General features: G+C 38.3%; 1 long non-coding RNA gene and 2 other non-coding genes across 3 annotated transcripts; all 3 read right to left on the bottom strand.

Annotated features, from left to right (window-relative positions):
• Nucleotides 1–1,596: 1,596 nt before the first annotated feature.
• LOC125446738 (uncharacterized) lies at nt 1,597–11,041 on the bottom strand. The gene is made up of 4 exons (XR_007246461.1): nt 10,977–11,041; nt 6,112–6,198; nt 2,287–2,344; nt 1,597–1,719 (listed from the first exon to the last, which is right to left on the bottom strand). It is a non-coding gene; the product is annotated as an uncharacterized LOC125446738 (long non-coding RNA).
• On the bottom strand, nt 1,799–1,867 carry LOC125449244 (small nucleolar RNA SNORD123). Its single transcript, XR_007246876.1, has one exon. It is a non-coding gene; the product is annotated as a small nucleolar RNA SNORD123 (small nucleolar RNA).
• LOC125449252 (small nucleolar RNA SNORD123) lies at nt 2,464–2,532 on the bottom strand. Its single transcript, XR_007246877.1, has one exon. It is a non-coding gene; the product is annotated as a small nucleolar RNA SNORD123 (small nucleolar RNA).
• Nucleotides 11,042–14,163: the final 3,122 nt, after the last annotated feature.

Genomic DNA, 14,163 nt, shown 5'->3' with positions numbered 1-14,163 from the left:
TCCTGGAACCAAGGTAGTTTGTTTATTTCCAGTGACCATCTGAGCTGAATAAATTTTAAAATGCTTGTATGTGGTGATAAAACACATATTTTTTCTGGCAACTTGCTTATTTACAGAAGCAACAAGAAAATTCTGGTATGGAAAGCTGTGAAAAAATGGCACATCAAATTGATAAACTTGCTTTCAAAACTTCGTGGAGTTCTGGGTTATACAAATATTGAACACAAGCAAGCTATGTTAAACCGCTACACATCACTAGTTAGGCCTCAGTGGAGATATTAGGCCCAATTTTAATCCAATCCAAACTAGCACACATTAAAATGGATCTCGTTGTATCCAATTTTGGCCACCACCCTTTAAGAAAAATGGCAAAGGCTTTAGAAAAGGTGCAAAGATTTACTAAACAGTATCAGCATGAAAGTTTTCAGTTTTATGAAAATACCAGAGATGTTGGGGCAATAAAACAAAGAATTGTAAATGCTTGCGATCTGAATCAAACAAACACAGAAAGTACTGAAGAAACACATCTCTGTGGAGAAAACTGAGTTAATAGTTCGAGTCCTGTCACCTTTCTTCAGAATTGTTGAGGAGTTAAGATGTTCTCCTCACAACGGAGAAGATTTGGGGGACTCCTAATAGATGCATTCAAGGCAATGCAGAATTTTAAGAAATTAAGGAGAAACTATTTTCACTGGCAGTGGAGTTAACAGATAGAAAACACAAATGTTCGCAAAGCACTGGTTATTGGGGGAAGAGTTCCAAAGTGTGTGACAAAATGGCTGAAAGCTCACAAATGATTATAGAGAGTTGAAAGAGGGACAAAAAGAAAGCTAGAGTTGAAAAAGCAATGGATAAACATTGACACTTAAGACTCCATAGGTTGCAGGATTAGGGAAATGAGGCAATGAGGGGTTTGAAGATGAAAACAACAATTTTGTATTCAATGGAAAGAAACTGGATTAATGTAGAATAGTATCATTAGACTAGTAACTTATTCAGAGTTGAGGGTTATTCAAAGTATAGCAAGAAACTTACAGTCCTGTGAAGTGCTTTGAGAAATTTCATTCTGTTAAATGCGCTAAAAAGATTTGTTGTTGTTAAATCTGAGTTCAGCCTTTACCTGTCCTGAATCCAACGTGAAATTTGTTCCTCTCTTGCTTCCAACCCTGAATCCATTTCAACCCTAGCTGTGGACCAGCTCTTTACAGTCTGTGGCTGTGTGTGCACTTTGTAGATGCTGAGCACATCTGTTGCCATGCAACTGATGCCAAACCAGAAGTAAAATAGTAATGAGGTGATGGCTGCAGTAAAATGCTGCAAACAGAGGCATTGAAATTTGTTGGATGTACATCTGCTGCCTGGTTAATATTGCAGGCAATGACCCCATTGTAACTAGTCAAGCAGAAAGTAGAAAACCTTTCCATTAATTCAGCAATGTGACTGTTCTAGAAAGTATTTTGCTTCATCAGTGCTGATTTCTGTGTTTGAAATAGGAACTAGATTACATTTAAAAGCATAGTTTGAAATGAAACAAAACATGTCTCTTAAAAACTGTTGGGGTCTTGATGGAAAGATAAACAAGAAACACAAAGGTGATTATTTCCAGGGCATGTTTATTTAATATATGTAAATTATCTTCTACATTGGGCAGTGTTCGGATTGCAAATTCAATTCCTTATTGTCTTGAAGGATTTCAACGCCTTCTAGGTTTCCAAGAATCTTGTAAAATGTAGAAAAAAAATTATAACTAATTACTGAACTAATAAATATACCACTAGAAGTCTAGACAGAAGCAGAATGTGAATCAGGAAATGGATGGCATCTTTACTTCAGATGATTTCAGATCCCCTATTTCATCATTTCCACAAAGAAATACAACATGCTCCAACATAATTAATGTGGTCCTCTTTTATACCAGTGTTAGAGAAATGTTTCAACATAATTTCGTACTAACAAGCAGCTTCATTTTTTCAAAACATGATGATTTCTCTCTTCCAAACATATTAATAAATTGTAACTTCACATATAATGATCTGAATTCAATGCACTACACCTATTAGAATTCAAAGAGGAGACAACATGGGCAACAGAAACATTGTTGTTTGATAGTGCTGTTATATATACTCTGTTAAAAGATTGTAAAGTTATATTGTTCATAAATTTAAAGAGTTGTAAATGATGGGATCAGACTATGGCAGTATTTTATCAGTAATGCTTTGTATCATTAGAATGAATAGAATAAATAAGCGCTGTTCGTCAGATTGTTTGCATTAATTGAAAACGTACCTTTTAAAAGTATAAGTGTTGGGAAATTCCTTTCCCGCTTTGTTTTCAGAATGATGTGCTGTGACCCAGAGATTTCCAGGGATGTTACAAAATTCAGACATAAAAACAGATGGAATAAGAAATAATAATGCATACAAATTTCCAAACTGATACAGGAAAATTTAGAGAGAAACACAATGTGAATCAGGAAATGGATGGCATCTTTACTTCAGACAATATTAGATCCCTTAGATCATCATTTCCACAGAGAAAAACAGCCTGCTCCGTCAACTTCCACAGTCTCCTCTTTAATGTGGATTTTTATTGAAATTTTTCAACTTAACGTTACACTAACCAGAAAAACACTATTTTTAATTGCAGTCAACAATTACTACAATTTTGATGAAATTAATGAACTTCCCCAAATTGAGACATAGGAAAATGAATAAGCATTTCAGCCTTTCAGTTTGCTTCACCATTCAATTAGATCACAGCTGATCAGTAAATCAACCCTTTTCACCTGCTTTAGCTCCATATCTTTGATGTAATTACTTGATAAAAAAAGAAATCTGTTGATATTAGTCTTGAAACTCGAACTGTTCCTGAATCCGCAGTGTTTTAAGGGAAAGAATTCCAGATTTCTGCTACCCATTGTATAAAAGTGTTATTTCAAATTTAAGATGATGTTAATGTAATTTTGATTCTCCCATTGGAGGAAATAGTTTCTTTGTAAACCTTATTGAATCCTTTTAACTTAGAGAACTTGATCCAATTATACCTCAGCCTTTTCTATTCAAAGTAAAGTTTATGCAACCTGTTGTCATAATTTAACTCTTTAAACCCCATAGCATCCTCATGAATCTGCACAGTACTCCGAATTCTCATGGGCCAACATGTCCTTCCTGAGTTGAACTGGAAAGTGAATATAGAACTTTGGATGGGGTCTGTACAATGTCCTTTTGCAAATGCCTTCTCTTTTTGTTTTAGAAATTCGGATTTTCAATTTTGCATTCGATCATCCAAATCGGTTCTAAACATTCTGGCAAGTTGAGGCTTCTGAACAAATTTCAGAGCAAGACAACTTGCCACATCTTGACAATCAGATGACAAAGTGTGGAGCTGGATGAACACAGCAGGCCAAGCAGCATCTTAGGAGCTTGGCCTGCTGTGTTCATCCAGGTCCACACTTTGTTATCTTGGATTCTCCAGCATCTGCAGTTCCCATTATCTCTTGACAATCAGATGACTGACTTTTATTCTAATTTTCAGTGAGAAGATAAAATCCAATACCAGGGTCCTGTGCTTAAACAAATGAGACTACAATAGGATGAGGTAGAAGTTGGCTAAAGTAGACCGGAAGCAAAGACTTTATGGTGGGACAGTCGAGGAACAGTGGAGACTTTCAAATCAATTTTTCAAAGTGCTCAGCAAAAGTATATACCAGTGAAAAAGAAGGACTGTAGGAAAAGGAATAATCAGCCACGGATGTCTAAGAAATTGAGGGAGGCTATCAAATTGAAAGAGAAGGCATGCAAAGTAGCAAAGACCAGTGAGAAACTAGAAGATTTGGAAAATTTTAAAGGTCAACAGAAAACCATTAAAAAAAAGCTATAAAGAGAGGTAAGATAGATTATCAGAGTAAACTAGCTCAGAATATAAAGACAGTTGGCAAAGGTTTCTACAAAAACGTAAAACAAAAAAGCGTGGCAAAGGTAAACATTGGCCTGTTAGAGGATAGGAAGGGGGATTTAATACTGGGAAATGAGGAAATAGCCAAGGCATTGAACAGGTATTTTGTGTTGGTTTTCACAGTGAAGGACATGGATAGCATGCCAGTAATTGATGGCAAGGAGACTAAGGTAGGGGAGGACCTAGAAACGATCATTATCGTGAAAGAGGTAGTGTTGGGCAAGTTACTGGAGCTAAAGATGGACAAGTCTCCTGACCCTGATGGAATGCATCCCACGGTACTAAAAGAGATGGTGGGGGAAATAGCAAATGTGCTCATGGTAATTTACTTTGGGGAAGTTCCAGCAGATTCAAAAACAGCAGCCATTATTTCAAAAAGGAGGAAAACAGAAGTTGGAGAATTATAGGCTGGTTAGTTTAACTTCTGTAGTGGGTAAAATGCTTGAATCTATCATCAAGGAGGAAATAGCAAGCCAACTAGATAGAAATTGTTCCAAAGGGCAGATGCAGGATGGGTTCACGAAGGGCAGGTCATGTTTAACTAATTTACTGGAATTCTATGAAGACGTTATGAGTGTGGTAAACAATGGGGACCCAGTAGATGTGATGTATCTAGGTTTCCAAAAGGCATTTGACAAGATGCTACACAAAAGGCTGCTGCATAAGATAAAGGCCCATGGTGTTACAGGCAATGTATAAGCATGGATAGAGGATTTGTTAACTAACAGGAAGTAAAGAGTGGGGATAAATGAGTGCTTTTCTGGTTGTTGATCAGTGACGAGTGGTGTGCCTCAGGGATGACTGTTGGCACTACAATTGTTTACAATTTACAAAGATGATTTGGAGTTGGGGACCATGTGCAGTGAGTCAAAGTTTGTGGATGACACTAAGATGTGCAGTAGAGCGAAGTGTGCAGAGGACACTGAAAGTTGCAGAAGGATATGGATAGTTTCAGTGAGTGGGCAAAGGTCTGTCAAATGAAGTATAATGTTGATAAATGTGAAGTCATCCATTTTGGTGAGAATAACAGTAAAAAGGATTATTATTTGAATGGTTAAAAAATTGCGGCATGCTGCTGTGCAGAGGGACCTGGGTATCCTTGTGCATGAATTGCAGAAGGTTGGTTTGCAGGTACAACAGATAATTAAGAAGGCAATGGAATTTTGTCTTTCATTGCTAGAGAGACTGAGTTTAAAAGCAGGGAGGTTATGTTACAGCCATATAGAGTGCTGGTGAGGCCACACCTGGAATACTGTGCGCACTTTTGGTCTCCTTACTTGAGAAACGATATGCTGGCACTGGAGGGGGTGCTGAGGAGGTTCACCAGGTTGATTCCAAAGTTGAGAGGGTTGGTTTATGAGGAGAGACTGAGTAGACAGGGATTATATTCACTGGAATTTAGAAGAATGAGGAGGGATCTTATAGAAACATATAAAATTATAAAGGAAATAGATAGATAGAAGCAGGGAGGTTGTTTCCACAGGCAGGTGGAACTAGAACAAGAGGGCATAGCCTCAAAATTTGGGGGAGCAGGTCGAGAACTGAATTGAGGAGGAATTTCTTCACGCAAAGGATTGTGAATCTGTGGAATTCCCGCCCAGTGAAGTAGTTGAGACTTCCAACTGAATGTTTTTAAAGCTAAAATAGATAATTTTTTTGAACAGTAAGGGAATTAAGGGTTATGGTGAGAGGACTGGTAAGTGGAGCTGAGGCCACAAAAAGATCAGCCATGATCTTATTGAATGGCAGAGCAGGCTCGATGGGCCAGACGGCCTACTCCTGCTCCTAGTTCTTATGTTCATCCTGTCTCATTACTGAGATATAAACCAATACAAAATCTGCCTCTAACTCTGTACATTCATTTTTGTCAATATTTTAGTGTGGAATTATATTTAGTGGTTTGTATAAGTACGTATGGAGAATGTTTATAGATACTTTGTTTGTCTTATTTGTGACTAAATAAAGTAGATTAGCCAATCGTGATTTATTCATGACAATGCTATGCTGACTCTCAATAGTCCATTCATATTGATCCAAATGTAGTAGTCTGAAGAACAAATGCTGAATAGTTTTCCCACAATGAACATCAAACACATAAAAAGAGTCTGCATGTCCACATGTGCCACGTAATGATTTGGATGTTAAACTAAACCATACCTTCTAAAGCCAATGTTTAGAATCACAAATCATCCGTGATCTTCACATTTAGGATGAAGTCCATTTTATTTGAGGTTTCTAGGAATGCTGCAAAATCCAGACATAAAAACAAAAGGAAAGAAGAATGATTAATATTAGATTAATTTCCACACTAATCACTAATGATGTAGAGATGCCAGTGTTGGTTTGGGCTGGACAAGGCCAAAAATCAATAACAGATTATAATCCAAAAGGTTTATTTGAAAACATAAGTTTCTGGAGCACAGCTCCTTCCTCAGGTATAGTGTGAGAGAGAGGGCTTAAGACACAGGATTTATAAGCAGAAATGTAACAACCTTCAAACTGACCACTTCTTGTTGAATCTTTAATCAGTTAGGAAGGAGACTACTGATTAAAATGCAAAATCCAGATTCCTCTGAAAGCATTGTCCCAAGATAATCAAGGTTTTATCAATGTATACAAGGGGTGACATCTCAAGTCAGACAATGCATTCTAGGTGTGAGGTCTTGCTGTCTATGTTTTAAGTTGGGGTCAGCTTTTTCTTGAGTGAAATAGAATTTATCTGCAGCTACACAAACATCTTGGATGAAATAATGTGTGTGTGTCTGTGTGTCTGTGTGTGAGGGAATGAGTGTATATGCGTGTTTGTGTGAGTATGTGATGGGGTCACCTGTGATGCAACATCAACCCAAGATCAAAATTGAGGCTGTCTGCATGGGTATGGAACTCGGCTATGAGCTTCTGCTCAGCAATTTTGCATTGTCGTGTATCTTGAAGTTCACCTTGGAGGATACTTACCTGAAGATTGGAGGCCGAATGTCCTTGGTCCCCTGAAGTGTTCCCCCATTGTCTGGTGATCGTTGCATAGTGTCCATTCATCCGTTATTGTGGCGTTGGCATGGTCTTGCCGATATACCATGCCCCGGGGCATCCTCGCCAGCAACATATGAGATAGACAACATTGGCTGAATCATATGAGTATCTGCCATGTACATGGTAGGTGGTGTTCCCACATGGGATGGTAGTGTCCATCTTGAAGACCTAACATATCTTGCAGAAGTTGCTATGGCAGGGTAGTGTGGTTGGTGTCGTCCCGAAGGATGGGTGGTTTGCTGAAAACAATGGTCTGTTCAAGGTTTGGTGGTTGTTTTAAGGCGATTAGTGGAAGCATAGGGAAGCTTGTGCTGAGGTACTTATCATCGTCAATATTGTGTTGAAGGCTGTGAAGAGCATTGTGTAGTTTCTCCACTCCGGGAAAGTACCGCATAATGAAGGGTTATTACAGTTTCTTGTTGTGTACCTACGGAACTGGCAATTGAAGAGTTGAGCATCGTATCACGTTCTTAGGAGGGCATCCTTCAGGTGTCCGTCATGTTCCCCTTGTCTGAGCAGACCCATGTATGCACAGGGCTTGTCTGTAGGGGATGGCTTTTTAAATATATTTCGTGTGGAAGCTAGAGAAGTGCAGCATTGTGAGCTTATCTGTGGGCTTGCAGTAGAGTGATGTACTGAGGTGTCCATCCTTGGTGGAGATGCATGTGTACAAGAGTGAGACTAATTCTAAAGAATGTGTCCAAGAATGAGACTGGTAAGTCCAATGGTGGGATGAAACTTGTTGATACCACTATGTAGTTGTTTCAGTGATTCCTTGCCAGGAGACCAAAGGAAGAAAATGTCACCAATGTATCTGGTGTATAGTATTGGTTGGAGGTCCTGCATAGCAAAGAAGCCTTGTTGTTTGGACTTTGTGTTTGAGGATGAAGCAGATGTGTTGTAAGACAGCATCTAGAAATTGGCAGCTGGTGGTATTGAGTGCTGAGGCTGTTGTAGTGATGCCATCTTTGTGAGGAATGCTGGTTTAGAGTGCTGAAATATCCATTGTGAGGAGCAAGGTTCTCGTTTCAGAGATAATGGGAACTGCAGATGCTGGAGAATTCCAAGATAATAAAATGTGAGGCTGGATGAACACAGCAGGCCAAGCAGCATCTCAGGAGCACAAAAGCTGACGTTTCGGGCCTAGACCCTTCATCAGAGAGGGGTCTAGGCCCGAAACGTCAGCTTTTGTGCTCCTGAGATGCTGCTTGGCCTGCTGTGTTCATCCAGCCTCACATTTTATTATCTAAGGTTCTCGTTTCAACTGGTTGGTGGGTGCTGAGTTTATGTAGGAAATCTGTGGTGTCACAACAGAAGCTGGAGGTTCCCTGTACAATGGGTTTCAAGATGCACTCGGCATAGTCAGAGAAATTCTCACACAGAGTCCCATTGCCTGATATGATGGGATGGACACACACTCACACACACATACAGACAGATAGACACACAAACATACAGATACATTCTGAGATAACATGATGTAGAGCGGGATGAACACAGCAGGCCAAGCAGCATCAGAGGATCAGGAAAGCTGATGTTTTGGGTCGAGACCCTTTTTCAGAAAAAAATGATACATTCTGTTTCGCTCAAAAAACATAAAATCTGACCCCAGTTTAAAACACAGACAGATTCTAAGCAAGACCTCACAGCTAAAATGCATTTTCTAACCTGGGGTGTTAACTCTTCTATACATTGATAAAACCTTTAATTATCTTGGGACAATGACTTGAGAGGGGCCTGGATTTTGCATTTTAATCAGTAGTCTCCTTCCTAACTGAGAGGAAGCCAGTTTTAGGGTTGTTCCCTTTCTGCTTATAAATTCTGTGCCTTATACCCTCTCTCTCACACCATGCTTGAGGAAGGAGCTGAGCTTTGAAAGCTTGTGTTTTCAAATAAACCTGTTGGACAATAACCTGTGATTTTTAACTTGATCAATAATGGTTGTTCAGACAGAAGCTGAATGTGAATCAGGCCATGGATGACAACTTAACTTCAAGTCATTTTAGATTCCTCGAATCATAATTTTCTCAAGGAAACAAAATTTGCTCCAATATATTTAACATGGTCCTCTTTAATGAAATTGGCATTGAAATAGTTCATTATTTGTCAATTTATAAATCCAAAGAATTGTAAGTTATGGGATGTATCTAAAACAAAGTTTTATTCAGTACTTTGTACCATTTGGAGGAACAAAATAAACAAATGCTGTTACTCGGGCTGTTTCTCCTAAATTAAATCGTACCTTCTAAGAACATAGATTGTTGGGAAATTGTTTCTCCTGTTTGCTTATAGGATGCTATCCCATTGTGCTAAACATTTTCATGGATATTGTAAAATCCTGGTGTAAAAACAAATGAATTAAGAATGATTAATACTAACTCATTGCTAAGTCGGTAAATATTCTAAAGATGTTTGAAGAGAAGCAAACCGGAGTTGGAAAACTTCACTTCTGGCAGTTTTACTTTAGATACTGTGTTCATGATGCTTCTTTAACATGCTGTGGGATCTTCCTTCAAAGCTCATGGATAAACATTGTTGTATTTCCAAACCCCCAAAATCATCATTTGCACAGAAATGAAATGTGTTCCATCAACTTTAACACTGTTTGCAAAGAATCATAAATTATTCTGAGGGAATTATAAGGAATATTATTAATGACACAATATCATTTGTACCATTGTATCAGAGTGCTCATAAACAGTGTGCATCATAAATGGTGAGAGGTGAGAATTGAGAATTTGATGACAGTGGCAATTTTCTGCCTGGGGTGAGTAAGTAATCTCCAATTGAAATGAAGTTTAACCTTTTGAAGGTAATTTAGAACTTCGACAATTGGAAATCGCCTACAGTTTAGGCAAAACTTAACACAGAATGCCCACCAGTAGCTGTTGATTGATTGTGTAGATAACTCTGATAACTTGGGTGTGGCTTGAAAATTGGCATGGAGTCAGTTTAATGGGGGGGGGGGGGGGGTTCTCTCCATGAGGCCTGTAGAGTTTTCATCTCACGCTACCATTAGAAACTCCCACATTAACTACCCACCATACCACTATGGCATCCTGCTCGTTGCTAGTCTGATTCTTCCAGTCATTGTCGCTGGGAATATCCTGGGATCCCTGGCACCAGTCCCACCTCTAGAAGTCTCTTGTGATCAAGCACTGGCAGCCTGGAAATTCCTCGGTGTGCCGGTTTCGGCCCAGAGAGGGAACTATACAGTCACCACTCATTCTCGCCTTAACTCCAACTGGTCCCTCACCATCACCACTACTGTAGCATTATTCTTCATTTTAATCGAGCTCCCTGCAATCATTAATAGTGTATGTATTAAAAGATCAGGATTTAAGCTGTTCTACAAGCCGTTAGTTTATCTTGCTCTCTAACTATGGCCGTAAAAATAAATAAAATCGAAGAATGTAAAATGCCAATTAAGGACAGGACCACCGTCGAAGGACGTGTGATTCCGAGAAATTAGATGTTGGTACAGTTGATGTTTGCTGTTTTAAAGTTGGTTGTCACATTGTAAAACATTTTTTAAACACACACATACAAATTAAAACAGTAACGGCTGCAAATTCAAGCAGTTAGTTTGTCAATCGAGAAAATACATTTTAACTTATTTATAACGCTTGCTCTAATTTCTTTGTGAAGATTTTAAAAATCGTTGAAAACGGCATCTGGTTCCAATTACTGTTTCAGAAATTGCTATTTAGACAATAATAATAAGCATATAAAATATTCAATGTAATAGCAGAATATAAAATAATCGCTTTCATTTATAAAACATCCAATAGAAAAAGAACAAATAAATCAAAGTCAACATCTATCAAAGCAAAACTTTTCCGGATGTTTAATTTCAACGGTAAGACCATATCTAACTTTTTAGCTAAATTACATCAACATGCAAATTTAACATCTGCATTACTTGACAAATCATTAATAATTACTCGAGGTTTTATATAAATTCTTCCCAAGTGTAGTTTGAATAACTGTACCTGTAGAAAGTGTTTGAGTTAGACTGACGGCACAGAGCAATGCCACGTCTCAGAAGCTGCAAACTGCTGGAATGTGCTAAAGCGAAGCTGAAAGGGAGAGATCGGAACCTCAAAGGATCCAGAAATGAGTGTTGGATTATTAGCAACACAGCCTCTGCATGCAATTTCGCCAAGTATTATGATATTCAGCAAATAGAGGTGACACATCATTTCTCAGCCATTAGTGACATTAGTGTTGTAAATGCTTTGATTTATTTGACTTTGGACACCCCCGTTTTGAGACGGTACCATGTAATAGCGTGGGGCGTCAGAGAGCACAGCCAGAGCTGGGATGAGAGCGGAGCAGTGATCTCCATCCTCAGAGAGCGGGCGGGAGCCGAGTTGCTCACTACATGCAGTGGTCATAACTAGTCTAAACTCTTCAACAAGTTTCACCTCCGGGGAAATTTTGTTTGCATAAATGAAAACTGAAAGAACTGTAGATACTGTAAATCAGAAACTAAAACAGAAATTGCCGGAAAACCTCAGCAGGTCTGATCGCATCTGTGCAGGGAAAGTCAGAGTTAATGTTTCGATTCCAGTGACCCTTCCTCAGAACATGCGGAGACAATTCAGAATTATCCCTGAAGCAGGATCTTGAGGAAGAGTGACTCGACTCGAAACGTTAACTCTGATTTCTCTCCACTGATGCTGCCAGAACTGCTGAGCTTTTCCAGCAGTTTTTGATGAGATTTTGATGGCATTGTAAACTTAAACGTGTTTGGCAAGTTCTATTTACTCGGTGAGTTAAGTCATCGAAGTACATGTTTCAATAACCAGATTCATTATTTTGCAGGTGCTCTGAGCTGCTTGTGTACTGCGGGGAAATTCTGTAACAATAACACCGTGCAAAGTCTGTCACAGTCCCAAGCAAATTGCGTTCCGATCCCCCCTTAGTTTATGTCACCACAGATGCTACCAGACCTGATGAGTTTCAGATTCCCAGCATCTGCAGTTCCTTCTTTTATTTTGCGTTAAGCAAAGTTATTCTCATGCAAAAGAAGTGTGATGTAAGTATGGTTATTAACATGTAAATACTGTTTTAATATCAAGTGGAAATTGGGTAAATTTCTAGAGAAACGAAGGGAAGTGTTGTTTACTTCAAAATGAAAAAATGCAGAATTGGTTGCCTCTCCCAGTGTGAACAGTGCCTCATGTACATTTTTATCAAATAGTTTTATGGTGTTTTGAATACTATTTTAGACAAATTCCCATCTCTTGCACAATATTTTATACTTTGTTACTTTTGAAGAAGTTATTATTTATTATCCACATCGAAGAGCAAGGGAAATCATCCAGAAAGTGTTAGAGTTACAACATGCATTAAAAGCAAAATACTGGAAATCTGAAACAAACACAGAAAAGGCTGGAGAAACTCAGCAGATCTGGTAGCACCTGTAGAGAGAGAAACAGTGTTAACATTTCGAGTCGGGTATGACTGCTCTTCAGAACTCAGAGTAGGGCTGAGAGAGATCTCTTCAAGTGCTTCTAAAACATGAGAGTTTGTGACATTAACAGTGAAAGAATTTTTCCACTGGTTTGAATGCTCAGTATATATTATGATTTATTAGCAGCATAATAAGAGGAAAGCTTTAAAAAGTTAACCCCTCACCAACACACATGCACAGAATATGTATCTGTGTTTTCCAAAATGTGGGTATTTAAAAAGGAATGTGTCATAATAGACAACAAAAGAATTCAGAGAAATGCTAGATAATGGAACAAAAGCAGAAAATAATGGAAAGCACACTGTTCCTTGAGTATCTGCAAAGGATAAAGTAGGTTAACATTGTAAGTATAGTCAAAATCAAATAACATTTTTGCTGAGCTTTTAGATTTCATTGCCCCACTTAACTGTGCCATTTCACATCAGTTTCTGAATCAAAACATCAACTAAAGTAAGAAATGGTAACAATCAAAAAAAGGATTTGAGACACTGTTTAGAACCACCCATCCTACACCAGCAAAATTCCCAACAATCTTCTTTTGATATAAAGTTTTCACTTATTTGAAAATGTTGCCCCAAATCTTTGAGCCTGACTTAATACTAGAACTTAATGTAGAACTTTGTGAAATGTATTTTTTGGGAGTAGACATGAATCTAGAGGAGCCAGATCAGGTTTGATTTTATTGAACGATGAAGCAGGTTGGAGAGGACCACATGTCCTATTCCTGTCCCTCACCTGTGTGTTCACATGCAAGCTTTCCATAATTTACTTAGATCCTTCATCAGAACTAAAAAGAATTAAGAAATGGAATTAACTGGAGCTAGTTAAAGAACTAACATCAGTACAACGAGGAGGATGTGTCACTATTGAACATTCTGAAATTCTACAAATGCAAAGAAATGCTGCACAAAAATCTTCCAGCAGCACACTTCACTGTTTCACACTTCCCAAAACTGACTCATGGTTTTACTTCAACAACACTAAGTTGTAATCATTAACAAATTACAAACCCAAATCAAATGAATGGCTTCAGGTTAAATTCTGAATGGCTAAACTTTCTAAACATGATATGGAATAAATGAACATTCTCTATCCTTGCATTCGATGCTTGAAATTTGACAATTCTCAAATGCAGTTGTTTCAGTTCACGTCAGTTCCATTCCATCTCCAAGTAAACACGACAGGGCTTTCATCTGCAAACCGCAACTGAACCCAATTATTTCAATAGCTCATGGCAAAGCCATTTTCTGATTTGCATCATGGGCCAATACCACAGTTATTTCACTAATTACATCTTGGGAGAAATTAATCAGTCTACCAAGAGATAACAGTATGTTAAACATGAATGCAATAAGAAGATATAAGGAGGCTACAAAAATATAGAAAGTTTAAGTGAGTGGACAAAAGATGTGGTAAGTGCAATATAATGTTGGAAAATGTGAAAGTGCCCTTTTTGGCAGGGAGGAAAATAGAATGAAATGGTGAGACATTGCAGAGTAAGCTGAGCTCCTCATAGCATGAATCAGGTATAAAGGAAAGCTGGAAGGATGTTCTCATTTATTGCTAGGGGAATTGAATACAAAATTAAGGATGTTACAGTCGTAGAGGGCATTAGTTAGACCACATCCAGAATACTGTATACAGTGATGGTTACCTTATTAAAAGGAAGAATGTAAATGAAATGGAAGCTTAGGGAAAGT

The sequence above is a fragment of the Stegostoma tigrinum genome, chromosome 2 (assembly GCF_030684315.1).
Source record: "Stegostoma tigrinum isolate sSteTig4 chromosome 2, sSteTig4.hap1, whole genome shotgun sequence".
NCBI lineage: Eukaryota > Metazoa > Chordata > Chondrichthyes > Orectolobiformes > Stegostomatidae > Stegostoma > Stegostoma tigrinum.
Note: the sequence above shows the minus strand (reverse complement) of the source record. Positions and strands in the feature narration are given on the sequence as shown.